The 25,731-nt window shown below is 42.7% G+C and overlaps 1 protein-coding gene across 1 annotated transcript in view; it reads left to right on the forward strand.

The window, feature by feature from the left end:
• Positions 1–3,244: 3,244 nt before the first annotated feature.
• The window catches only part of KBTBD12 (kelch repeat and BTB domain containing 12), a 93,464-nt gene continuing 70,977 nt past the window's right edge, over positions 3,245–25,731 (forward strand). The window contains exon 1 of the mRNA XM_063291703.1: positions 3,245–3,348. The gene's annotated coding sequence lies outside the window, so the exon portion shown is untranslated. The remainder of the gene's footprint in view (positions 3,349–25,731) is intronic.

The following is a 25,731-nucleotide window of genomic DNA, read 5'->3' on the forward strand; positions in this document are numbered from 1 at the left end:
GCGGGAGAGTTGTATTTTCAGACTTGCAAGATTCTCCTAATGTAGCCTAACAAAGACATAGCTCATCTGGTCATGTTTCTTGTCTGGTTTACCTGGGAGGGCTGACAGAAGGTAGCCCTGGTGCCCTATTCCAGCCCCCTGCACTCACTCCCAAAGCCTGGTCATTGGAACTTTCATGGCTCCAGATTTCACCTGTTGCTGCTGAATGCCAGATTGGTCTGTAATAAGGCTTCCCTCATCCATGATGTAATTGTGGGTGAGAGCAGTCACCTGGCATGTATCACCAAGACCTGGTTGGGTGCAGAAGGGGGATTTGTTTGTGAAGCTGGGATGAGACTGCTGCCTGTGTACCAACCTCCCTGCTGTGCAGTGGCTTCCCTTCCTGAGCTGCTTGACCCTGTGGCTAGCTGGGCTTTGGAGTTCCCCAGGCTTATGGTTCTGGGGGACTTCAAAGTGCCTTTGCTAGGCCTGGAGTCAGAGGCAGCTCAAGAGTTCATGGCTACCATGGCAACCAAGGACCTGATCCAGGTTACTGAAGGACCGACTCATGGGAGGGGGTGTATATCAGACATTAGATCTGTTTTTTGTCTTGTGGCAGTAGTGACTTAATCTGGAGTTGATTGTTACCAGTTTTCAGGGATGGATCACTATGTTAGCTTTGGAGTTCTCTGTGGCTACCCCTCCACTGCAGGGAGGGGGGACCTGTTTGATTGTTTTACCCCAGGCTCCTGAAGTTCTGATGTATGGTTCAAATGAGGCTTTAGTTGCAGCTTGGAATGAGCAGGTGATGGCAGACTTAGTTCAGATCAGGCCTAAACAGCCTCTCTGTGCACTTGGATCCTGGAGGGCCCATTGGTTTTTGGAACAGTTGAGGGAGATGGAGCAATGCAAGAGATGCCTAGAACATTTGCTGGAGGAAGACGAAGAGTGAGTTCAACTGAGCACAGGTACAATCCTGTATTAAGGGCTACCTTGTGGTGATAAGGATAGCAAAACATACTTATTTCTCTGCCTTTATTTCATCTGCAGATAGCTATCCAGAAACCCTGTTTTGGGTGACTTGGTCCCTTTTGGGGGAACTTTGTGGGCCTGCTGGGAGGATCATGCAAAATTTCTGTATAAAATCACTTGGATGCGCTCACAGTTAGAGTCTGGCTGTGCTGGTCCTGTGGAGATGACCGGGGCTGGGTCATCCTGGACTCACAGCTCCTACTCGAAGCTATGGATACCTTGGAATACCAGTTCCATCCACAGTTCTTTTGATTTTCTATTCAATGAATAAATAATGTCTAATATGGATATATTTCTATTAATAAATGTAAGTAGATATTATAGGTACCTAGGCTTGCAATATGCAAAAACCAATAGGGCTTTTTTGTTATCTCATTTTAAAGCTTTCGGCAAAGCTCTAAATGTGTATGTGCAGTTAAAAAAAAAACAGCTGAACTCACAAGAGTCTGCAAAATAACAAATTGAGGCAAAAGGGTATACCCTGAGGGGGAAAAAAAAAACAGGATTCAGTTTCTGTGTTCTAAACTACTACTATATTATGAATGATGGGTGCCAGGTTGGAGAAGGTTAATATAAACTAATATCAGTCTGTTGATTTGGCTCCTTATCTTGTACTTGGGTTCTTTGGATTTGATTCCAAAAGGGTACTTCAGAGCACACAGGGATGTGATCATGGCACTTGTCTGCAAACCTTTAAAGCACCCATGCAATTCCAGGAAAAGCTGTGATTGTTTTAAAGAGTTGCTACCTCATGCTCCAAAACATATTTTCAAACTTCTGAAGCATTGCACATCTCCAATATGTACCCCTGACTTAAGACCTAAGAGAATAATCCACAATGAATTCCATAGCTCTGGAGAATGTTCTCCCAACTATCATCATTTTTGTTTCTGTGTAGGGCTGATTTTTAAAGCTTCAGTCATTCTAACCATCTTTACTATTAGATATAAATACTGTATGTTGCAAATCAGTGTTCTTTTATATTTAATATATAGGTGTTTATACTGTATAAAGTAGCCATGCAGTCACTATGAAATTACATTAGCAATAAGTAAATCAATTTATAAACATGAAGAATTATCATTACCTGACTCAGGCATCTTGATAGCAATGCAGATGCTCACATATCACTAAACAGGAGGGCACAAAAGACTACAAATTTATGTGTAACATTTGCATGTGCTAATTTATATGGAGTTGCACAAATTTAGAAATAATTACTATAATTACTGCAATTAGAAATACAATAATCTCCTAATCATGGAGAAGACTACCATAAGATGACCTGTACAACTGTTCTGTCTGTTCTCTGGATTTTAACTGTTCATGGGTAACCTCAGTGCTTCCAATCACTGTCCTTAGATTTGTTCTTTAATCAGACAGTTTCAAACAGAGGACTATCCGCAGGTGGCCCTTCGAATGGAAGGCTGTCTTTTGTAATATACTGTTCATGTGCTCTCTTGCAAGTAACTCACTAATTTATTAAATAAGCCATTTCCAGTTTCCCAGCAAGACTTAATGCATGCCTGTAGTGGGATTTTTCCTATCTATGTGAAGAGGAGAAGGGGGCTGAGTTGATTTAAGCGAACAGTGCAAAATTAATGTGCCTGAACACAATACCAATGGGACAATATTTGTTTTAGACTGTGACTCAGTTGCCACTCTTCTCAATTTAGCAGATTGTAATCAAATAAAAATAAATACACAGTTATCCGAGTCAAAGCATTAATTCTAAATCAAATCAGATCAAAAATATTGTGGATGTGGAGCAGGGACTGGGGAAATCAGATTCACAAGAAGACAGGGCTCTTGGCCCTTTCATGTTAATGCAGCAGATGGCATTTTAGCCAGTGGAGTGAGTTTGTCCAGCAAGCTCTACCAGCTGGCTGTTCTGTTAAGAAAAATGAGGCTGCCATCATTTGCACTGTGCCACCCTAACTTTGGCAACTGTACAGTACCATCCCTAATTTGCATCAGTTATCCCAGTCAAGTTCCTTGTTGGAGTTCTGACTGAATCTCTTTGAATTATTTTCCCAAAGCTATTTTTATAAATACATGTCAACTCAGGCAGGAAAAACAGAAATGCCAGCCATCAGTGAAGGTCTCACTGAGCACCAATGTGCCCCTGACACATGACACTCTTACAAGTCTCACACAGAGCCAAGTCAAATAATATTGAGCCAGACCTATTTATAACTCTTGGCTTTCACTAGATCCACATGAGACATAGAAAGTACAGCTTTGCGTTTGATTTTATCTCCATTTGCACTGCTCTCCTCCTCCTTTCTAGTTCCCCAAGATTCAGAAGCCACAAAAACAACAGAGAGGAAGAAACAGGTAAATATGCCTTTAAAAAAAACAAATGATGAGGGGACAGCTGAGGATTCATGGATGGCTGTGTGGCTGAACATTGTGTTTGGATGACTGTGTGATATTGTTATATAAGTCTGGAGTGGAGGCTATAGATAGGCCTCAGGGATCTACAGAGGTAAGAGTTTGTGCCATTCTCAGGAATAAGAGTGTTGTTGGCTTGCAGTTTCCCTTTATATCTAGCTGTCTATGGGATTCTTAGCACAAAATTATTTCATTGTACATAAATGCACATTAACATTGCCCTTTAAGTGTTGCCAGTTGCCTATAACAGGTAATAATCTGTGCCTCTATGAGGCTGAGGAAATATTAAAATAAGGAGAACTTTCCCTCCATACAAAAAAGTTTCAAACAAGGAAGCAATTGGAAGGATAGGAAATGGACATTAGTATCCATTTTCCAGAATTACTTTCACAAGTCATGCTCTGAGAAAGAAAAATCAGTCATGACCATGAAGTTATGATTTTAATTTGATCTATTACTATGCAAAGTAAGATTACAAGGCAACCTATCTTGAGTGTGATAAAACATTAATTCCAAATTGCTGATAAGAGGATTATACATTGTATGAAGATTATTTTATGCTGATAAAAGGATTAAAGCAACATACAAAATGGGCACCATTTTGTAGGGGTTCTTTTTCTCTGGGTCAGATGGTGTTGGTTGCAGGGAGAGATTGTTCCCTAGGCCCCTTCTTTGTGGGGTGATGCAAGGTTGTACTCTCTCCCCCCTCCTTTTCAAGATCTATATGGAACGACTGGGTGAGGTCATCTGCCAGTTTGGGGTTGAGTATCATTGGTACCCTGATGATACTCAATTATATCTTTAACCCTGGACCAGTCAAATGAGGTTTTTGAGGCTTTGTCCCAGTACCTGGAGGTTGTGTGGGTTTGGATGGGGAGGAACTGTCACCAACTCAATCTTACCAAGACCAAGTGGTTGTGGGTGTTTGGGCCACCCAGACCTGGGGATGTTTTGTCTCTAACCTTGGAATGAGGTACTACTTCCCCATTTAAGAGTGGTATGCAATCTGGGAGTCTTCCTGGACTCACAACACCTGCTTGATGAATAGGTGACAGCTTTGGTCAAGAAGGCTTTTGCACAGCTTCATCTGGTGTACCAGTTGTGCCCCTTCCTAGATTGAGAGGGCCTTCAGACAGTCACTCGTGCCCTAGTCATCTCACAGCTTGACAATTGCAATGTGCCATACATAGGGCTGTCCTTGAAGACTACCCAGAAGCTTCAACTGGTCCAGAATGTAGTAGTTGGGCAGTGATGGGCATGCCTTGGTATGCCCATGTACCACCCTGCTTCACAAGCTTCGCGGGTTGCCCGTTTGCTTCCAGGTGTGATTCTAGGTGCTGGTTGTTACTTATAAAGGCCTGCAAGGCATGGGGTCTGATTACTTGAGGGACTGCCTGTCCCCTATAGTATCTGCCTGGCTCATTCGATCTAGTTGGTGCACTTCAGCTTCCTTCAATTAAAAAATGCCATTTTTTGGTTCTCTGGAAGCACACCTTCTCTGTCACAGTGCCTGCCCTCTGAAATGAGGTACCCCCTGCAAGATCTGGCTGGGCCCCACACTGCTGTTGTTCAAAAGGCCTTGGAGACCTGGATCCTTGATCAGGCCTTTGACAAGAGTGAAGTCCCTTTTAGATGGTGTGGGTTTGTTTTTGCTCCTATCTGGTTTGCTGTCTTTTACTCCTTGTTCTTATTTATTATTACATTGTTTTATTCCTTTTAATGTTGTTTACTTGTGAACCACCCAGTCATGGAAGTTGGGTGCTATACAAATTTTAATAACAATAAAAATAGCCAGTTTGGTCTAGTGGTTAAGGCAATGGGCTAGAAACTAGGAGACTGTGAGTTCTAGTCCCGCCTTAGGCATGAAAGCCGGCTGGGTGACTTTGGGCCAGTCACTCTCCCTCAGCCCAACTCACCTCACAGGGTTGTAGTTGTGGGGAAAATAGGAGGAGGAAGGAGTATCTGGTATGTTCACCACCTTGAGTTATTTGTAAAAATAATAAAGGCAGGACATTAATTATAAATAAATAAATAAATAAATAAATGGTGTCAAATACTGTCAGTGATCAGTGATAAAAAAAACAACATTTAACACAATACTGAGATTTTTCATAGTAGTACTGGAAAAATTAGCCAGCAACTTCTGAAATGCATCTTCACAGGTGCCATTGCCAAAACATATGTAGCATCATTGTTAACTCAATCTGTATATTTTAAAGAACCTTTAACACATAGGCTGGTGAGTTCCTTTGCTAATGGAAACTCTGGAAATGCCATACATCTTTTATGTCATTATAAATTGACATTTATACGAAAGTCATGCTACAACTTTCTCCTGTAAATAGTGGAAATGAAAATCATACTTGGTTATTTACTGAAGATACTCCATTTGTATATTGTGATATTTCCCATGAAGGCTTATCAGCAAATGTCAACGTTCACCAGTTTCTTTTCCATTTATGGTAACATATATCAATTCTCTCAGGAGTGGGGATCATTGCATTATCAGTAATGTGAAACTGGGTATGTGATTCAAGAGCAGTTACTGTATATTTGTTTTGAAGCTTTTCCTCATTGTGAGTATTAGAATGAAAACATTAAGATTGTGTATTATTTAATGAAAAGAAAAATTGCTTTTGAGGACCAGCAACTTTCTCTCTCTCTCTCTCCCTCTCCCTCTCTCAAAATATTGGTAAGATTATCTTTAATATAACAATACTTGCTAATATAGTAAGAATCAAGCTAAAGAAGGGCAGTATACAAGCTTTTATGATTGGCAAGCCATTCAGGCACATTGTAAGCCCAAATTGTTTAAAGTAAAGGACCCTCATGTCCAGCTTGACTGGATGGTGACTGCATCCATGCACTTTCTCACCATGGTTTGCCACTGCCTTTTCCAGCTACTCATTTGCTGCATCCTGAGGCCACACTCTGGACTTGTTGCGATTACAGATTTGAGCTGCAGCTAGGCCCTGAAATTCCCTGCTTTTGGATGCCTGATTGCCCCTCTCTGTTGGTACTTGGTTTCACTGAGTTTTTCACTTGGTTTGGTTTTGGTCCCTTCCAAATATTTTGACAGATGATTAGACTTCCAGAATTGCGACCCTATGTCTTTATAAGTCATAAAAAAGAAAGTGTCCTAACAAGCAGGAACCACGCCGAGAAAAGGAATGTCTCTAGTGTTTTATTACAGCTACATTAGACAGAAAATCCTAACAAACTGAAGAAGCGTGAGAAAACCCATACAGATAAACCCCAAAAGTCAAGACGGGTCTGTTCTGTGTCTCTTTGAATGACAGCTCAAATTCTCGCTACTACACATGCGTTTTCCCCCCTGGATAGGGGCCCCCTCCTGCTCACCATCAGTGCTCATGACAGAAAGACTGAATTTTCATTAATTCAACTGAATGGTTTAACCATTTTTTTTATCACAGTCATAACAGAAAACTTTTGCACCTAAGATGAGAGCAATAAAAGTCTATACCTCTCCCTGGAATTTGATCCCTGTCAATAAATTTACTTCACTGTATCAGATCTTTGATCTGAATGCAAACCAGATCCTCAAGTCTTCAATGGCTACAAAAAGACTTAACACTTCACAATTAATCAACTGTGCTATGATTCTCAAAGATTAAAAACTTAAGGAGTTCCTTCACATTTGAATCATGCTTAATGCTTTGACGTTGGAAGTATGTTGTGATTGGGGCTTATTCCCAAGTAAATGCAGAAAGTAATATGCTAAAAATATACCAAAAATATCAAGATAATATATTCAATCAGCAAAGAGTATTTTGAATGTGTGAGGCTGCAGGACAATCTAGATGATCATTCCATGCATACCATCTCTGGATTTTAAAAAAATATATAATAGAAATTTGCCTGTGCAGCAATCCAATTCAAAAGGAAAAGGTGATTCAGAGCACACATGGACATGCATGTTGTGATTATTGCCTTTCCTGAAATCATGATCTTGCTCCAGTGGAACATCAAAAAATGGCCAACTATTGTTCTCCACTTCCAGAATGAATTTTCTCATAACCTGAATGAGAAACTGCAATAAACTGGAAGTATTATCATCATATCTAAGCCAACATTTTGACTGTAGAAAGCTAGATTCTAAAGCTCCCCACTCAGTTTTCTGTAAAGTATTGGCAACAGCTGGTGACAATGGCAACCCTGTAACTGTTTATTGTACTAAATCAGATGCAGAGCCTAAGCACAGAAGGGTGCACTTTACTGGGAACATAAGATCCACAGACCACAAGACCATGCTGCATCTGATTATCATAATGTAAAAATTGGCTAAATCAAAGATCAGCAAATTTTTGAGTCAAGTGAACATTCGGAATTGTGAAGTTATACAAAAAGCTCATTCACAAAATGGCTGCATTGGGACACTTGTCTATGCAGAAACTGGTTGCATTGACAAAACTGGCCAGTCAAAAACATCATTTACTAGAAAGCAAATTATCCCTCAGAGATATTTCTGTTTGTGGGACCTAAAAATATTGCTGCAAATACTAAAGATGCTAGTGGCTAGTACTTTCCCATGCAATGTACAAAGCTTACTATTATTTTTTAATCAAAAATGTCTCTCTGAATAGTGAGGTGCGGTAGGGAGTCAGGTGGTCAGCAAGAGAAATGTTTGGGCACACTGATGCCCCATAGCTATGCATGGGATAAAATGGTTATGCATATTTACATAAAATTACCTCTTTATTCCTATAGTCCAGACTGTAGTAACAACAGATCCAGTATTAAAGCAGAACAAGATGCATTTCAAACTGTATTTTCTGGCCCAGGCCTTTCTCTTGAAGTAAGAGAGAGTACTGGGATATGGTTTAAATTAGAACTTGTAGTTGGCAAGACAGAAAGATTTATACTTTTCAGTGTAATTTGTTCATTGAAGAACTACTAGTTATAATGTAGAGAGAGAGAGGGATAGCTGATAAGATAAAATACTATTAGTTTTACTATGATAAGACAACCAAAGTGTCATTATAATTAAGAACAATGATCCCTAGGATTTATAGGTTCCAGATATATGTGAGAAAAAGGCTACTATTTCTCCCCCCAGCCCCTTTCTTACAATACTTATCATACTACCATAACTAACTACAAGGAACCAAAGTTGAGCTTATATTAGGGGATAATGATATTTATGCAGGAGGGAGTCTGTGTGGCAAATACATGATAGCCTCATCCCATTATGCTTGGCTCCTCGTCCAGTTGATGGTTTCATCCTGGCTTATAAAACATCTGCACTCACTGTAGTGTTTTCTCAAAAATGACTAGAGATCTCAGCAGTGTATCTGCCCTGACATCTGGAAACCTTTAATTGAAGGTGCCTGGTGTAATATGCATATGTTCTGCATGCAAAGCAGGTGATGTACCATTATGTCCATAATGCTGCTTCCCTTAAACCCAGAATAAATACAAATTCAGGATCGCAATATGTGGCTTGGCTGCTGCAAAACTTTATGATAATTTTACAATAATACTTAACTGTGAAAGGTGAAAGGTCCCCTGTGCAAGCACCAAGTCATGACCCTTTGTGAGGAGGCTGCTTTCGCGTCGTTTCCTTGGCAGACTATAGCGGGGTGGTTTGCCATTGCCTTCCCCAGTCGTCACCTTCCCCAGCAAGCTGGGCACTCATTTTACTGACCTCGGAAGGGTGGAAGGCTGAGTCGGCCTGAGCCGGCTACCCGAGAATCCAGCTTCTGCTGGGATCGAACTCGGGTCGTGGGGAGATATTCAGTTGCTATACTGCCACCTACCACTTTGCGCCACATGAGGCTCAATACTTAACTATCTGCCTGCTGATGTTAAATAAATATACCATAATAAATATTTTTCAGTAGTATTCCAGTTTCTCATCCCCATAATTCTATTACACACAGTAGTATTATGTAGGATTAGAAATGCAGAGTGATGTTTCCTATGTCTAGGGTGAGGCAAAAAATAGAGAATATCATCTTTTATAATTATGTAATAGTCTGTTCCATAACAATAGTACTTTTCCAGAGCCATACAAGAGTGATATGATCTAATAAAAAAAGAGGTTGTTTTGTGGATGAACTTTTTCTGCTTAAGGGGGAAAGTATTGGTTTTACTCCAATTTCCTCTTCACATTTTCATTTAATCATAGACACTTCTTTGCTCTGTTGTTTCTCTTTCTCCACAATGTCAATAAATGCAGAGTGGGATGATCTAAAGCTGACACATATGTGATTACACAGGATTCCCTACAGACCCATATGCATCCAGCTGTTATAGGATGTGTGGGTGGTTCATAATGACATCATAGGATCCCTGGTAATTCCATAAATTGTTTGTTAACTACAGCTATCAAGGTGCCCTGAGACAAAACCTCTTGATACCTGAAAAAAGACAGTTCAAAATAAAATTCTAATGTGTTTTATAAGAGGTATAATGCCCCCAGAAAATACAGATGATGATTGAAGATAACCCATCTTTTTGCTCCCAGTAGACAAGAGGAATAAGCAAGCAAGCTGTGCATATGGCAGGAATTAGTGCTGGGAGTGGGTAAGAACAAAAGGCAGAGACTAACTGTCATCTTGCAAAAAAAAAAAACCTGTGGTGTTGTGGGATCCTCTAGAAATCTGATGTTGAACAGGAATGTGTGGGAGTGTGAACAGCCTGTATAAATGTGTAAATAAACCTTATATCACAAATCTGCAAAGATGTCCACACATGGGGAAGTACTAGAATCTGTGAATTTCTCACATGGAAATGAACTGCAAATATTATACATACATACATACACCAGTCCATTCAAGCTTTCTCCAATTGTTCTGTTTCTGTGGATACAAGAGATACCTATATATAAACTGTCCACAGAGAGGGCTGTTTATCTGTGACTGATCCTGGAAGATGAGCTTTAGAGTCCCTCTGATTGGAGAGGAGCCCCCCATGCACAGTATAAAGGGTATCCTTTATGTTGGGAAGGAGTGGTGTCACACCTATGGTCAGACCTACAGCCAGAAATGTACTTGTCTGTGGACAGAGGGGTGTGTGTGTGTTGTGTGTTTATACACCACCCTTCCTTCTAGAGAAGTCCAGACTAGTTCCTAATGTTAATGTGAAAAATTAAATCAATCTCATTAAGGGAGATCTTATAAGGGAGATCTTATATGGAGGAAGTCTATCAACATTCATTGTTGCTTGTTTCATGGACTTTTTCACATGTACTGAATTACTGAGTGACTAATTGCCAAGCTCACTAGAGGTAAGGACAAGGCTAATTCAGTCTCACAGATTCTTCAGGTGCTTTCTTTAAACACATACACACATCAATATAAGGTTCATTTGAATCTTTCTCATGAGTGGATGCTGTGGAAAATGTATTTGTTTACCCTAAGCAAATTATGGCTCCTCAGGGAAGATCCTGACTGAATGGTGTACTGAATTCTATTCTTCTAGTACAGGGATTGGAAGAACATGGCTGATGGGCTGTGCGTAGCTCATTGTAACTTGAATTCACCCCATGATGCATCCAGAAATCGTCTCTGAAATGCAAGATTAAGGATGGTAATGGGAGTCTAAGCCCTCTGGGTGTTGAAAATCTCTTCCAACACATAATTCTCCTCCCAAGCTCAAAGAATTAGAAAACTGGGCCAAGTGTTTCAGCCCCAGCCCCTTTGATTTATCACTTGTGGATGACTGCTGGTCAGAAGCTAAGTTTTATGTTATTGCTAGTTGCATATTCTGTTTTCCTCCAGAAGCTCATGGCAGTGTATACTTACCTCTTCTCCAATTTTATCATCACAAAAACAACAGTGTGAGGTGGTTTGGGAAATAATACCTGACTCAAGGCCACTAACTGAGCTTTAGTGGTTATGAGTGGATCTGAACTTAAGTTTCTCCACTCATAGTCCAGCATCTTAGTCACTAAACCACACTGCTGTCAATCTTGGTTGTGAGTTTCAATCCAGGAGTAGGTATCTACTCCTGTCATTTTGGCTATAACAGTAATTTTGCAGCATCAAGGTATGGTATATTTTTTGTAGAGAAATCAATTAATGCATAGACAGCAAAAAGTGTCCAGAAAAGACACAAGATGAAATAATCCTTCTCTAGTAACAGAAAGCAACAGATATTATTTTTATTTTCACTTTTTCCAAGGTGCTCAGAGTAATGCAAACACACATGGTTCTTCCTGTTGAAATTTATTTCCACAGTTGGGCTAGGAAATTATAATGACTGGTCCAAGATAATTCAGTAAGCATCATGCTGGAGGGCAGATTTGAACCAAAAATCTATCCACCCAGTTTTATTTGCACTTAAATACCTATATGAGGAGTGCTCCTCCATGTGAAGAAGAATACTGCACCAACATTAACCCAGGCATACGGCATCTTCAGTGAACATGCTAATCATTCTAGTGGAGACATAGCTAGCATATGAAGTAGCAGGAGGACTATGAAGTAGAGCTCTGCAATGCCCTCAGTTCATTTAGCACATAAGAATCTTTAGATAACTCTTCTATTAAGCAAAAGTTTTAATGTTGAATATTAATAAAATTTTTCTTCTTTTGTTGACTTCAGAGTTAGGTGAATAACTCTCTTTACACAACTAGATATTAATTGTTTTCATATTGTTTTGTTTTCACAACTCACTGTTTTGTTTCGTTTTGTTTTCACAACTCACTGTCCATGTGCATTACTTATCCCATGTCCATTTTTCAATCTGTTATGTGTCCTGCAATTACCTGGCCTGACATAGGTTCTACTTAGACTTGCATAAGTCTGCTCAGGAATTAGCATACTGAGTACAATGGGACTAAGTCTGTTAAATAAGTTCATAGAGGATTGCATTTTTATAGACAGTTGTTTTTGTATTTCTCCACAGTGTTTTGAGTATTTCCTAAAACATTTAAACACAACAGATATATAGGATGCTCTTAGAGCACAATTGCTAGAGTTTTGTTAAAGAATGTGAAAACATGCTGTGTTAACTACCCTAATAATTACTAAATTTAAGCCAAAATTACTGAAGGGAAACAAAATTAACATTGTCAAGACAAAAAAAAGGCAACCAATAGATGCAATGAAAAGGAAGCTTGTAGTCTGTACTTTTTTTCCCTGTGTATTAAGAATTTAATGCTATTTCCATTATTTACAGCAACCTACTACAGATTTAGTAAGCTATTCAAGACTTAGCAATTACAGAAATTGTAGAATTGGAGCAGAGCTGCAAGTTAAATGCAGTTGACCCAGCTTCATAATATATTGTTAACTTTATTATATAATTCATTAGACGAGAAGGATTTTTATTTTGCATTCTGGCACTGTATACTATTGTAAGGGTTGCCTACCCTAATAGACTCAGACTCACAAGCAGGAACTTAATGATATCTGATTTATTAAAGAATAGTATGCAAATACAGAGAAAGCTGAGAATGAGTAAAAGCGCGCCAAATACAAACTAAAAGCCCTCGGCTCAAACGTAATCCCTCCCCTCGCCCTGCTGTTGCAAACTCCGCCCCCCCCCAGGTGCTGGTAACCGTTTCTGCAGATGTCCTGGGAAAGGAACCTTGAACACACAAGATAACCCAAACACATTCCAATCCAGCTGCTAACATATAACAATCCCACGAGATGGAATCCTCCTCCCCTCCCAGACGAAACACGCATCAGCCAAATGACATGCGAAACGTTACAATGTAACAGTAACATTGGAATGGTGAACATGACATACCGCCCCCCCAAAAAACACTAAGGAGCAGGTTTCAGGGGATAAGCTAGATGAAAGCGTCTAACTAAAACAGGAGAGTGAACATCACGGGCAGACACCCACTCAGGGTGGGGAAAGTGTTTCCACCGAATGAGGTACTGCAGGGTGCCATGAAGTCAGCGAGAATCAAGGACCTCCTTCACCTCAAAATGTTGCTGTCCATCAATCATGATCGGAGCAGGAGGTGGGGGTTGCAGATGCCAATGGTGGGAGTGGTTGACAGGCTTGAGCAAACTGCAATGAAAAACAGGATGTAAACGTTTCAGATTGTGTGGCAAATCCAGTTTAAACGTGACAGGGTTCACAACTCCCACAATGGGAAAAGGACCAACAACCTTAGGAGCCAACTTCTTCGAGGGCTGAGGGGACTTAATGAACTTGGTGGAAAGGTAGACCTTATCACCAACTTTAAAAGCAGGTTGAAGGGCTCGTCGCTTATCAGAGTGCAGTTTATAGGCAGATTGAGCATCAGCCAACACCTGCTGAATCACTGGCCATGAATTAGCCAGTTGAGCAGCCCAATCAGAAGCAGAGCAGGGCTGCGCGGGGGGTTGAGGCAACTCAGGAATGGGAACAAAATCCCGTCCAAAAACAATATGGAAAGGGGTGTGCCCTGTGCTCTGATGGACGGCGTTGTTATAAGTCACCTCAGCAAAAGGTAGCAGATCAACCCAATTATCCTGCTGATAGTTGACAAATGCCCTCAAAAATTGTTCCAGGGTGGAATTAAGAACCTCCGTAGATCCGTCAGTCTCTGGATGCGACGCAGTGGACAACGCCTGCTTGGTGCCCACCAGCTTCAAAAATGCCTTCCAAAATTGGGAAGTGAACTGTGTCCCGCAGTCCGTGACCAAGCAGGAGGGGCTACCGTGAATCCGGTAGATGTGGATTAGAAAAAGGCGGGCCAATTGCTGAGCAGACGGAATAGAAGCACATGGAATGAAATGGGCTTGCTTTGAAAAGTAGTCCTTTACCACCCAAATCACAGTCTTTCTCTGACTAGGAGGCAAATCCACAATGAAGTCCATAGAAACCTCCTCCCAAGGACAGGAGGGGCTGGCCACCAGCTGCAGCAGTCCATGCGGCTTACCCCCCTTCCGTTTTGACATGGCACAGACAGGACAAGAAGCAACATAACTTTTTACATCACGTCTCAATGTGGGCCACCAAAATTGGCGGCATACCAGATGCAAGGTTTTGACAAACCCAAAATGACCAGCCACTTTATCATCATGAGACCTAATCAAAATTTCCCTTCGCAAACTGTCAGGGACATAGAGGCGGTTTTGCTTCCAAGCTAAGCCTCTGTCGAATGTAACATTGTCTCTATTCGCTTGCAACCAAGTGTCAGATTTCAGCTCTAGCAGAAACTGTTGTTGCAATTGCGAGGGAATTGGCGTCCTTCCCCCAGCTGGTGAAACTGAAGCTGGGGGCAGCTGTGCACGAGTTTGACTGCATGTGACAGCTTGCAACCCAACTGGGGTTCTGTCCACAGTGTACCCACAACATCAGGTGGCAGGACCGAATCCTGGGGCAGGCGGGAAAGCGCATCAGCCAGGAAGTTTTTCTTGCCCACAATGAATTTCAACCTAAAGTCAAAGCGACTGAAAAATTGAGCCCAGCGGATCTGCTTAGGACTGAGCTTATGGGGCGTGCTGAGCACTTCCAAATTTTTATGGTCAGTCCAAACCTCAAAAGGACATTTAGCCCCCTCTAATAGGTGGTGCCATTCCTCCAAAGCAGCCTTGACTGCAAAAGCTTCTTTCTCCCAAACATGCCACCGCCTTTCCGTCTCGGAAAATTTCCGGGACAGATACGCACATGGCTTCAGGCGGTTGTCAGCATCCGCTTGCAGCAAGAGCGCTCTAATTGAGAAATCGGAAGCATCCACTTGAACCACAAAGGGTTTAGTGGGATCAGGGTGTTGAAGAATGGGTTCAGCAGTGAACAGGCTTTTGAGTTTGTCAAAAGCCAACTGGCCGTCAGGTGTCCAATTGAGCAATGCCCCCGGGTTCTTTACCTTGCGTGTGTCCCCCAACCCCTTCGTACGTAACAAGTTAGTGAGAGGCAATGCAATTTCGGCGAACCCCTGGATGAATTGGCGGTAATAGTTGGAAAACCCAAGAAAACTTTGGAGCTGCCTGCGGGTGCGTGGGCACTCCCACCCCAAAATAGCTTGAATCTTCGCAGGATCCATCTCAATGCCTTTGTCAGAGATCCTGTACCCCAGGTAGTCAAGCTGAGTCTGATGAAATTCACACTTAGAAAGCTTAGCATAGAGCTCAGCCTTTCTCAGTTTGCTAAGCACCTGTTTCACCAAACGCTCAGGTTCCTCTTCCGTTTCAGTATAAATCAAAACATCATCCAAATAGACCAGTACACCCTTGAACAAATGTTCATGTAACACTTCATTGATCAATTGCATGAACACCCCTGGTGCCCCCGCCAACCCAAAAGGCAAAACTTTATACTGAAAAGAACCCAGTGGACAATTGAAAGCAGTCTTCCATTCATCCCCCTCCCGTATGCGGATGCAGAAATAGGCTTCCCGCAAATCCAGCTTAGAGAAGATTTTCCCCTTAGCCAGATGTGCTAACATGTCTTTTATTAATGGCAGAGGATATTTGTTTAATATCGAGACTGCATTTAATCCGCGGTAATCTGTACAGTCTCAATGTCCCATCCTTCTTCGCTCGAAACAAGATGGGGGCGCCCACTGGCAAATTTGCTGGCTCAATAAAACCCCTGGCCAAGTTTTTGTCCACAAACTCCCTCAACACCGCCAGTTCCTTTTGAGTCATGGCATAAATTTTTGGTTTGGGCAGTTGAGCGTTGGGGACCAACTCTATCGCACAGTTTTTCGATGGGGTGGGAGTTGGTCCATTTCTTTCTCACTAAACACATCCGCAAAGCCTTGGTATTGCTCTGGCAAGCCCTCCAGTGGTGTGACAGTGAAATGCGGGGTTGCTGCCGCCGCCCTCCCCACTGCAGCCTCCGGAGCATCGTCCTCCCCAGGGGCTTGATAGAAACCATCCCCAAAAGTCAAAGTCCTGTGTACCCAATTTATATAGGGGTTTTGTTGGACCAACCAAGGAATCCCCAGAATGACTAAGGGATGCCCCACAGGCGCCACCACAAACTCACGGTGGCTGCCCATTTGCAACGCCACCATGCCCGTGTAATGGGTGACCGGTTTCCCCCCTGCCGTAGAACCATCCAGCTGGGTGAAAATCATGGGACGTTGCAGTGGAAAGCTGGGTAACTCCAAAGCAGCCACCACGTCAGGGTGCATCAAGCAACACGAACACCCCGAATCGATCAATGCCCAAACTTCAACGGTTCTTGTGTGGGAGCCTAACTTCACTTTCATGTTCAGTGTGGGATAGTTGGCACTCACCGAAACATGTTTGCGCCCATCCTCCACCACCTGCCCACAGGCGCTCCTTAGAGCAGGTGTCTGGCGTTTCCCACCGGCTGGTGTAGATCGGGCTCCCCCTCACCCCCGAAGTAAGGAACCTCCTCCACTTCAGTTTCAGCCATGGCTGCCTTCATTTTCCTGGGTAGGGAGGGAGATTTCCCTGTCGGCTTCCCCAAACGATCATCGGTCTTGCCCTTTGGGCATGCCACTGCTCGGTGACCTTCCTTTCCACATCGGAGGCACTGCCCTTTCGCATAGTGGCGCTCCCTCTCCTCCTCCCAGGCACGTTGACCGGACTTTCCAGTACGTGCAGCAGGGCGGGAACCCTTGCTGAGCCCGGAATATCTCATCACCTTCTTGTGAGCAAAGGTTTCATGGGCATGCTCAGCCTTCCCTGCCAACTGTATCCATTCATACAGGGTATCTGGGTCGTCCCTACCAAGCGACCACCTCAGGACCTCCGTGTTCAGACTGTCCTTAAAAAGTTCTATTAAGGTAGATTGGGACCAATCCTCAACCTTCCCAGCCAGAGCCTTAAATTCCAGAGCATAGTCTGCTACCGATTGTGGCCCCTGGCTAAGCTCCCTCAGCGCCCGTTTTGCCCTTTCTTTAGCTAACGGGTCTTCAAAGTGTAGCTTCAATGCCCACAGGAATTCTTCGAACTCCTCCAGCTCAGGGGCATCCGATTGACATAACTGCACATACCAATCGGCAGCCTGCCCCTTGAGCTTAGTGGCAATGGCATTAATCTTGGCTCTTTCTGAACGAAAATACGGTTCCCATTCATCCATATAACTCCTTGCATTGGTAAGGAAGAACGATAGCTTAGTTGGATCTCCATCAAATTTAACGGTAAAGTCCTTAACCCCCACTCCAGGCGGTCCCTTCGCCACAGCTGGGCGGTCGGACTTTCTTTTAGCTCCCAGGGATCTCCGCTCTCGAGGAGGGGACCTTGAAATTCTCACCCTTGGCGCCCTTGCCTCTTCTCTGCGCCGGGTCCTACTCCTTTCCTCCGAAGAAGGTGGGGGCGAAGAAGGAGACGAATGCCTATTACTAGACTCCTCTCTCCTCCTCACCCGGGGACCCCAGTCCATTGACATTTTCTGAAACATAAATTCTAGTGACTCCAATTTGGCCTCCACCAGTCTTATACGGTCAGTAGTTTGGGAATCCTCCTTTCCCTCCTGCCTCACCACAGTTGGGGAACTCGGGTACCGCTGTTTCCAAGACGTTTTGGACATCCCTGGTAGGGGTCCCTGTGTTTCATCCCAGGTGACCAGTTCACCTGGCGACTCGCCAGTTGGTTCAGGGGCTCTTTTACCTCCAACCTCCTCTTCTCCCAGGTTGGAGCTCGACACCTCCCGAATTTCTGAGAGCTCCCGAATAGGGACCCTCTCTGTTCTTATCACCGTGGAGTCGGGTTCCCCCTCGCTCGATTCCTCGCTTTCCGTGGTTTGGGGATTTGGTTTGCTCATCGCTAGCACTTCTCCCTCACAAAATAAATCTGGAAAGGGGCTAACGGAAATTCTTTTGAGATTTCTCAGCTTTATGTAAGGATTGCCTACCCCAATAGACTCAGACTCACAAGCAGGAACTTAATGATATCTGATTTATTAAAGAATAGTATGCAAATACAGAGAAAGCTGAGAATGAGCAAAAGCGCGCCAAATACAAACTAAAAGCCCTCGGCTCAAACGTAATCCCTCCCCTCGCCCTGCCGTTGCAAACTCCCCCCCCCCCAGGTGCTGGTAACCGTTTCTGCTGATGTCCTGGGAAAGGAACCTTGAACACACAAGATAACCCAAACACATTCCAATCCAGCTGCTAACATATAACAATCCCACGAGATGGAATCCTCCTCCCCTCCCAGATGAAACACGCATCAGCCAAATGACATGCGAAACGTTACGATGGAACGGTAACATTGGAACGGTGAACATGACAACTATGCCTATTAAGGTTCGGGAAGGATTGGAAGATATGGCATCAGGTGTAAATACTAAGCCAGCCTACCAGAACAGTCTCTTGCAGAAAATAAGTAGAGAGCTATAATTTAATATATATAACGTGATTTAAAAGCTATAAGAGTCCTGTGTGGCGCAGAGTGGTAGGCGCCAGTATTGCAACCGAAACTCTCCCCACGACCCGAGTTCGATCCCAGTGGAAGCTGGATTCTCGGGTAGCCAGCTTGTTAATGTTTTCTACTACAGATTAAAGTTACTATGGTAACTAATCATTTTGGCCGGGTGCAGAGGTTGAATTCAACTATCCCCTTTTCGAATGTTAATTTTTGCACCTGGGGAAAGAAGAACTTGCTTGGACTTGTTTTAGTTTCTGTTTCCTTTCTGTGCAGGCATGTAGAGAGTCAAGCTGCTCTCACTGAGAGCCAAGCCTTTTAAATATGTTTTGCTTTCTGTAAATAAATTATTTTTATAGAAATGCCTGGAATGTGACTTTTCTGATCTCTCCTGGGCCAAAGGCTTTCCCAGCAAACTGCCAACACGGCTCAGGTCGACTCAGCCTTCCATCCTTCCGAGGTCGGTAAAATGAGTACCCAGCTTGCTGGGGAAGGTGACGACTGGGGAAGGCAATGGCAAACCACCCCGCTATAGTCTGCCAAGAAAACGTCATGAAAGCAGCATCCCCCCAAAGGGTCAGACATGACTCGGTGCTTGCACAGGGTACGTTTCACCTTTCACAATTTAAAAGTTACTAAAGTTTGTACCAAATCTCAACCACTGACTCTATACAGTCAGTCCACAAGGAATAACACCCATTAAAACTGAAACTTTAGTGGGAACAGTATGAGACCATAGTAGAAAAGAGTGTGGGAAGAAGCAATCAGGGACAGACTTCTCCAAAGTCTGGGCAAGACTAAGGAAGCAATCAAATTCCACACATTTCAATAAGACATTCTTAATGCTAATTCTGGGGTAAATACAGAATTTTGGAAATGGTAATAGGAATTTCCCAACCTCCTTTATAGTAAGTTAAGGAAAGCAGAGCTGCTTTACTTCGAGATGCTTTTTCCCAGATTTCTCCCCACCTGGGCCGAATTGCCATTTATGAGATTAGCTGTCAGTGACTTACCTGCTGCTATGTTTGCCATTCCTTTCCCAATTTTCCCACAGTCTCTCACATCAGGAAACAGTCCTTTCACATCCAAAGTCTGTTCCAAATAATAAATACTTCAAGTCTTACCACTTGATGATTCTATCATACCTCTGTTACCATGCCCATAGCAAGATGCCAACGTGCAGTAACATGTTGCAAAGGGATGTTTTTATGGCCTATATGCATATGGTGAGAGTTAGCATGCTTTTCAGGGCTTGTTGTTTGGCCTATACTGAAATAAAGGATTGACATTCCTCTGTTTGTAAAGTTTCTATCTTTACTTGCAACAGCCCTGCTGCAGCCTCTCAGGAGGAAGGCTTCTGCAAACCACCAAAGACATGTGGTCAAACACCTGGATAATCTGTTTGGGTGGGGTAGTAATACTTGAAACATTTAAACTTCTTTTTTACAAATGGAACCGGAAAGGCGGTTAGTTATTTCAGGAGCTCTGGAAGCTCAGTGAATTCAAGTGGTTGGGAAGTTTAAAGTGGAGAGAATGAATGGGGATTGGCTTATATTCTGCTATTGGGTAGCTTGGACTGAGCAATTGTCTGAAAGTTCTGCCTGCAAATTATAAGCTTTTGCCTGCAATATTCAGATTTAAACGCTCATACTCTTGTGTTCCATGTGTCAGTGGTCTGCAAATGGTGGGGAACACATGGGTTGGACTTAAAGTGGGTTGGAAATTGTGCATGGATGGATTAGCCCAAATCTATTGTGCTGTTAATAGAAGAATCACAGAAGAAGTTGACAATGAAATGAAATTAGAAATTAACTAGAAATCAGTGGCCTGCTTCCATATCAATTTGAATTAAACAGGATGTTATTGTTTTTGTAATATTTTTTTGAAATTTAAATTGCTTTTATTTTTATTTATTTATGCAAGTCATCTACTACCTCAGTCCTAATGGACTCAAGGAACTATATTGATACTAATGGTAAAATACAATAATAATAGTGCAGCAAATAAAAATGACAATATACCACTGGTGCCAATGGCTCTATAGTGAATCCTGAAATGCCTTCCAGAAAAGCAGGGTTTTTACCACCTTCCAGACAGCCATGAAAATGGGGGCCACGTTCTTCAGAAAAGGCTATTCCAGGGGGAAAGCCCCCACAGAGGATATCTGCAGTTATGTCCATTCCTATTGCACCTCATGGTAAGTGGGGACTCTAAGCAGTCCTCGCTGCTGTCTGACCATGAACAAACGAATGGCTGCAAATATTGTATCTCTACAAAATCAATCTATAACTCAAAAAAATTAAAAGATAACTCTCTGGAACTCAGCACTCTTTCTAAGATTAGATTATTTTCCTTAGATATTTAATTCACTTTCCAAATTTAAAAACAACTATTTCCAATAAACCTAGCATTTCAAGAAAGTCAAATATTAACTAATATTTGCAATAGTATTCACAGATGGGTTATTATTAGAAGGAATGTTCATAGACAAATCTGAAAACTGAAAAAGACAACTATGCTAAATTGTTGTTGTTTATTCGTTTAGTCGCTTCCGACTCTTCGTGACTTCATGGACCAGCCCACGCCAGAGCTTCCTGTCGGTCGTCAACACCCCCAGCTCCCCCAGGGACGAGTCCGTCACCTCTAGAATATCATCCATCCACCTTGCCCTTGGTCAGCCCCTCTTCCTTTTGCCCTCCACTCTCCCTAGCATCAGCATCTTCTCCAGGGTGTCCTGTCTTCTCATGATGTGGCCAAAGTATTTCAGTTTGGCCTTTAATATCATTCCCTCAAGTGAGCAGTCTGGCTTTATTTCCTGGAGGATGGACTGGTTGGATCTTCTTGCAGTCCAAGGCACTCTCAGAATTTTCCTCCAACACCACAGTTCAAAAGCATCGATCTTCCTTCGCTCAGCCTTCCTTATGGTCCAGCTCTCGCAGCCATATGTTACTGCAGGGAACACCATTGCTTTAACTATGCGGGCCTTTGTTGTCAGTGTGATGTCTCTGCTCTTAACTATTTTATCGAGATTTGTCATTGCTCTTCTTCCAAGGATTAAGCGTCTTCTGATTTCCTGACTGCAGTCAGCATCTGCAGTAATCTTTGCACCTAGGAATACAAAGTCTTTCACTGCTTCTACATTTTCTCCCTCTATTTGCCAGTTATCAATCAAGCTGGTTGCCATAATCTTGGTTTTTTTGAGGTTTAGCTGCAAACCAGCTTTTGCACTTTCTTCTTTCACCTTCATCATAAGGCTCCTCAGTTCCTCTTCACTTTCAGCCATCAAAGTGGTATCATCTGCATATCTGAGATTGTTAATGTTTCTTCCAGAGATTTTAACTCCAGCCTTGGATTCCTCAAGGCCAGCTTGTCGCATGATGTGTTCTGCATACAAGTTGAATAGGTAGGGTGAGAGTATACAGCCCTGCCGTACTCCTTTCCCAATCTTAAACCAGTCTGTTGTTCCGTGGTCTGTTCTTACTGTTGCTACTTGGTCGTTATACAGATTCTTCAGGAGGCAGACAAGATGACTTGGTATCCCCATACCACTAAGAACTTGCCACAATTTGTTATGGTCCACACAGTCAAAGGCTTTAGAATAGTCAATAAAACAGAAATAGATGTTTTTCTGAAACTCCCTGGCTTTTTCCATTATCCAGCGGATATTGGCAATTTGGTCTCTAGTTCCTCTGCCTTTTCTAAACCCAGCTTGTACGTCTGGCAATTCTCGCTCCATGAACTGCTGAAGTCTACCTTGCAGGATCTTGAGCATTACCTTACTGGCATGTGAAATGAGTGCCACTGTTTGATAGTTTGAACATTCTTTAGTGTTTCCCTTTTTTGGTATGGGGATATAAGTTGATTTTTTCCAGTCTGATGGCCATTCTTGTGTTTTCCAAATTTGCTGGCATATAGCATGCATTACCTTGACAGCATCATCTTGCAAGATTTTGAACAGTTCAGCTGGGATGCCGTCGTCTCCTGTTGCCTTGTTATTAGCAATGCTTCTTAAGACCCACTCAACCTCACTCTTCAGGATGTCTGGCTCTAGCTCACCGACCACACTGTCAAAGCTATCCCCGATATTGTTATCCTTCCTATACAGGTTTTCTGTATATTCTTGCCACCTTTTCTTGATCTCTTCTTCTTCTGTTAGGTCCTTGCCATCTTTGTTTTTGATCATACCCATTGTTGCCTGGAATTTACCTCCAATGTTTCTAATTTTCTGGAAGAGGTCTCTTGTCCTTCCTATTCTATTGCCTTCTTCCACTTCCGCGCATTGCTTGTTTAAAAATAATTCCTTATCTCTTCTGGCTAACCTCTGGAATTTTGCATTTAATTGGGCATATCTCCCCCTATCACTGTTGCCTTTTGCTTTCCTTCTTTCTTGGGCTACTTCTAGTGTCTCAGCAGACAGCCATTTTGCCTTCTTGGTTTTCTCTTTCTTTGGGATGTATTTTGTTGCCGCCTCCTGAACAATGCTGCCAACTTCTGTCCAGAGTTCTTCCGGGACCCTATCTACTAAGTCCAGTCCCTTAAATCTATTCTTCACCTCCACTGCATATTCCTTAGGAATATTAGTGAGCTCATATCTAGCTGATCTGTGGGTCTTCCCTAATCTCTTTAGTCTGATCCTAAATTGTGCAAGAAGAAGTTCGTGATCTGAACTACAGTCAGCTCCAGGCCTTGTTTTTACCGACTGTACAGATGTCCGCCACCTTTGGCTGCAAAGGATGTAATCAATCTGATTTCGGTGTTGTCCATCTGGTGAAGTCCATGTATAAAGCTGTCTCTTAGGTTGTTGGAAGAGAGTGTTTGTTATGCAGAGTGAATTGTCTTGGCAAAATTCTATCAGCCTGTGTCCTGCTTCGTTTTGTTCTCCCAGGCCATACTTACCTGTAATTCGAGGTGTCATTTGACTGCCCACCTTAGCATTCCAGTCTCCTGTGATGAAAATAACATCTCTTTTAGGCGTGTTGTCCAGTAGGTGCTGCAGATCCTCATAGAACTGCTCTACTTCAGCTTCTTCAGCATTTGTGGTTGGGGCGTATATTTGGATCACTGTGATGTTAGATGGCTTGCCCTGAATTCGAATTGAGATCATTCTATCGTTTTTTGGATTGTATCCAAGCACTGCTTTAGCCACTTGCCTATTAATTATGAAGGCCACTCCATTTCTTCTGTGGTCCTCTTGTCCGCAGTAGTAGATCTGGTGGTCATTTGATGTGAAGTGGCCCATTCCAGTCCATTTCAGTTCACTGACGCCCAGAATGTCTATCTTTAATCTTGACATCTCACCAATAACCACATCCAATTTGCCCTGGCTCATAGATCTTACATTCCAGGTTCCGATGGTGTGTTGATCCTTAGAACATCGGATTCACCGTTCACCACCAGCACCGTCGGCCACTAGCCGTCCTTTCGGCTTTGAGCTAGCTGCGTCATCACGTCTGGGGCTAGTTGAGCTCATCCTCTGTTCCTCCCCAGTAGCATTTTGACCATCTTCCGACCTGGGGGTCTCATCTTCCGATGGTATACCGACATATCTCTGGTTGTACTGATCCATTTAGTTTTCACGGCAAGAATACTGAGGTGGGTTGCCATTACCTTCCCCAGGGATCGCATTTAGTCTGACCTCTCTGTCATGACCTTCCCGTCTTGGGTGGCCCTTCACGGTTTAGCTCATGGCATCATTGAGGTGCTCAAGCTCCAGCACCACGACAAGGTAACGATCCTTTGCTGAAGATGCTAAATAAATCATTGAAAGAAGGAACATAAACATGTTTCAAAGAAGTACAAGAACATGATACCTTTCTTTTGAAAATCAAGGAATGATTGGGTGGGACAGAAGAAACAATGAAATACCCTTATAATTCAGTTTAATTTGTTTAAATAAAATCAATAATTCATAAAAACAATACACTTATAATGTTTTGAATATTTTGCAACTTAAAAAAAATCTACATGCAGTTAGCCTACATATTTCCAGTTATTGCTGGTTAGGTATTGCTGGTTAGACTATGTAACAATGCAAGCATCTTCATAGTCATAACCTTGTGCTGTCTTTTATCAATATCACACATGAGATTTTTAACTCTGACATGACATCATAGTCATGGATTTAACCTGTTCTACCAAATCACAAAAGCCCAGCCCACTATTGTTTTTACTGTATTACTGTTCTGTCTATTAGAACTACCATCTTTGTAAATTAATAAATAGAATATCACATCAAACTTCAAAGTAGCAACATTTCAAAGTAGTTACCTATGCCTTAGTGACATCATTATTAGACAACCTGAATTGCATTCCTCGTACAGTCACCCCTGAAGAGAGCCCAGAAGCTTCATCTGGTGTAAAAATGCAGCAAGGAGGCTGCCAAACGCTGCATAGTCCTGGGATCATATTCTCTTTGTGCTGAAAGACCTACACTGTTTTAAACATTTAAATCTCAGGATAACTTCAAAGCTGATTATCCAAGACTGCCTACCTCAACTTTAACCTCCCCAGCCTTCAAGATCAACAAGAGAGGCCCACTTAAAGAAACCCCCTTTTCAAAGGCCTATTTGTTGCCAGCACAAGTGAGGGACTTCTCTAGTAACACTCCAACCCCTGGAACAGGCTCCCTTGAGAACTGCCCTTAGCTCTCCCTTTTCCCACTGTCAGGGAAGGAATAAAGACCTGCCTGCTCTGCCAGGCCTTTTGATTATATCATTGCTAAAATAGTGATGGCAATAGACAATCCATTTGAGACCCAGTCTGGTGTAGTGGTGAAGGTGCTAGCCTAAACACCAGGAGACGTTTTAGGCCTCCCTTAGGCATGAAAGCTGGCTGGGTGACTTTGGGCCAGTCCCTTCCTCTCAGCCCAACCCACCTCACAGGGTTGTTGTGGGGAATATAGGAGGCAGGAGGATTAGCTACGTTCGTCACCTTGAATTATATAAAAAGGTGGGATAAAAATGTAATCATCATTATCGTCACCCCCACACCATCCTACCTAGCCATCGAATCATTTTCTTGGGCCTGTTCTTTTTTGCTTGCTGTTTTCGGTGACCTCAGAGGGAAGGCCTCCTGA

Source organism: Candoia aspera, chromosome 2 (genome assembly GCF_035149785.1).
Source record: "Candoia aspera isolate rCanAsp1 chromosome 2, rCanAsp1.hap2, whole genome shotgun sequence".
Lineage (NCBI taxonomy): Eukaryota > Metazoa > Chordata > Lepidosauria > Squamata > Boidae > Candoia > Candoia aspera.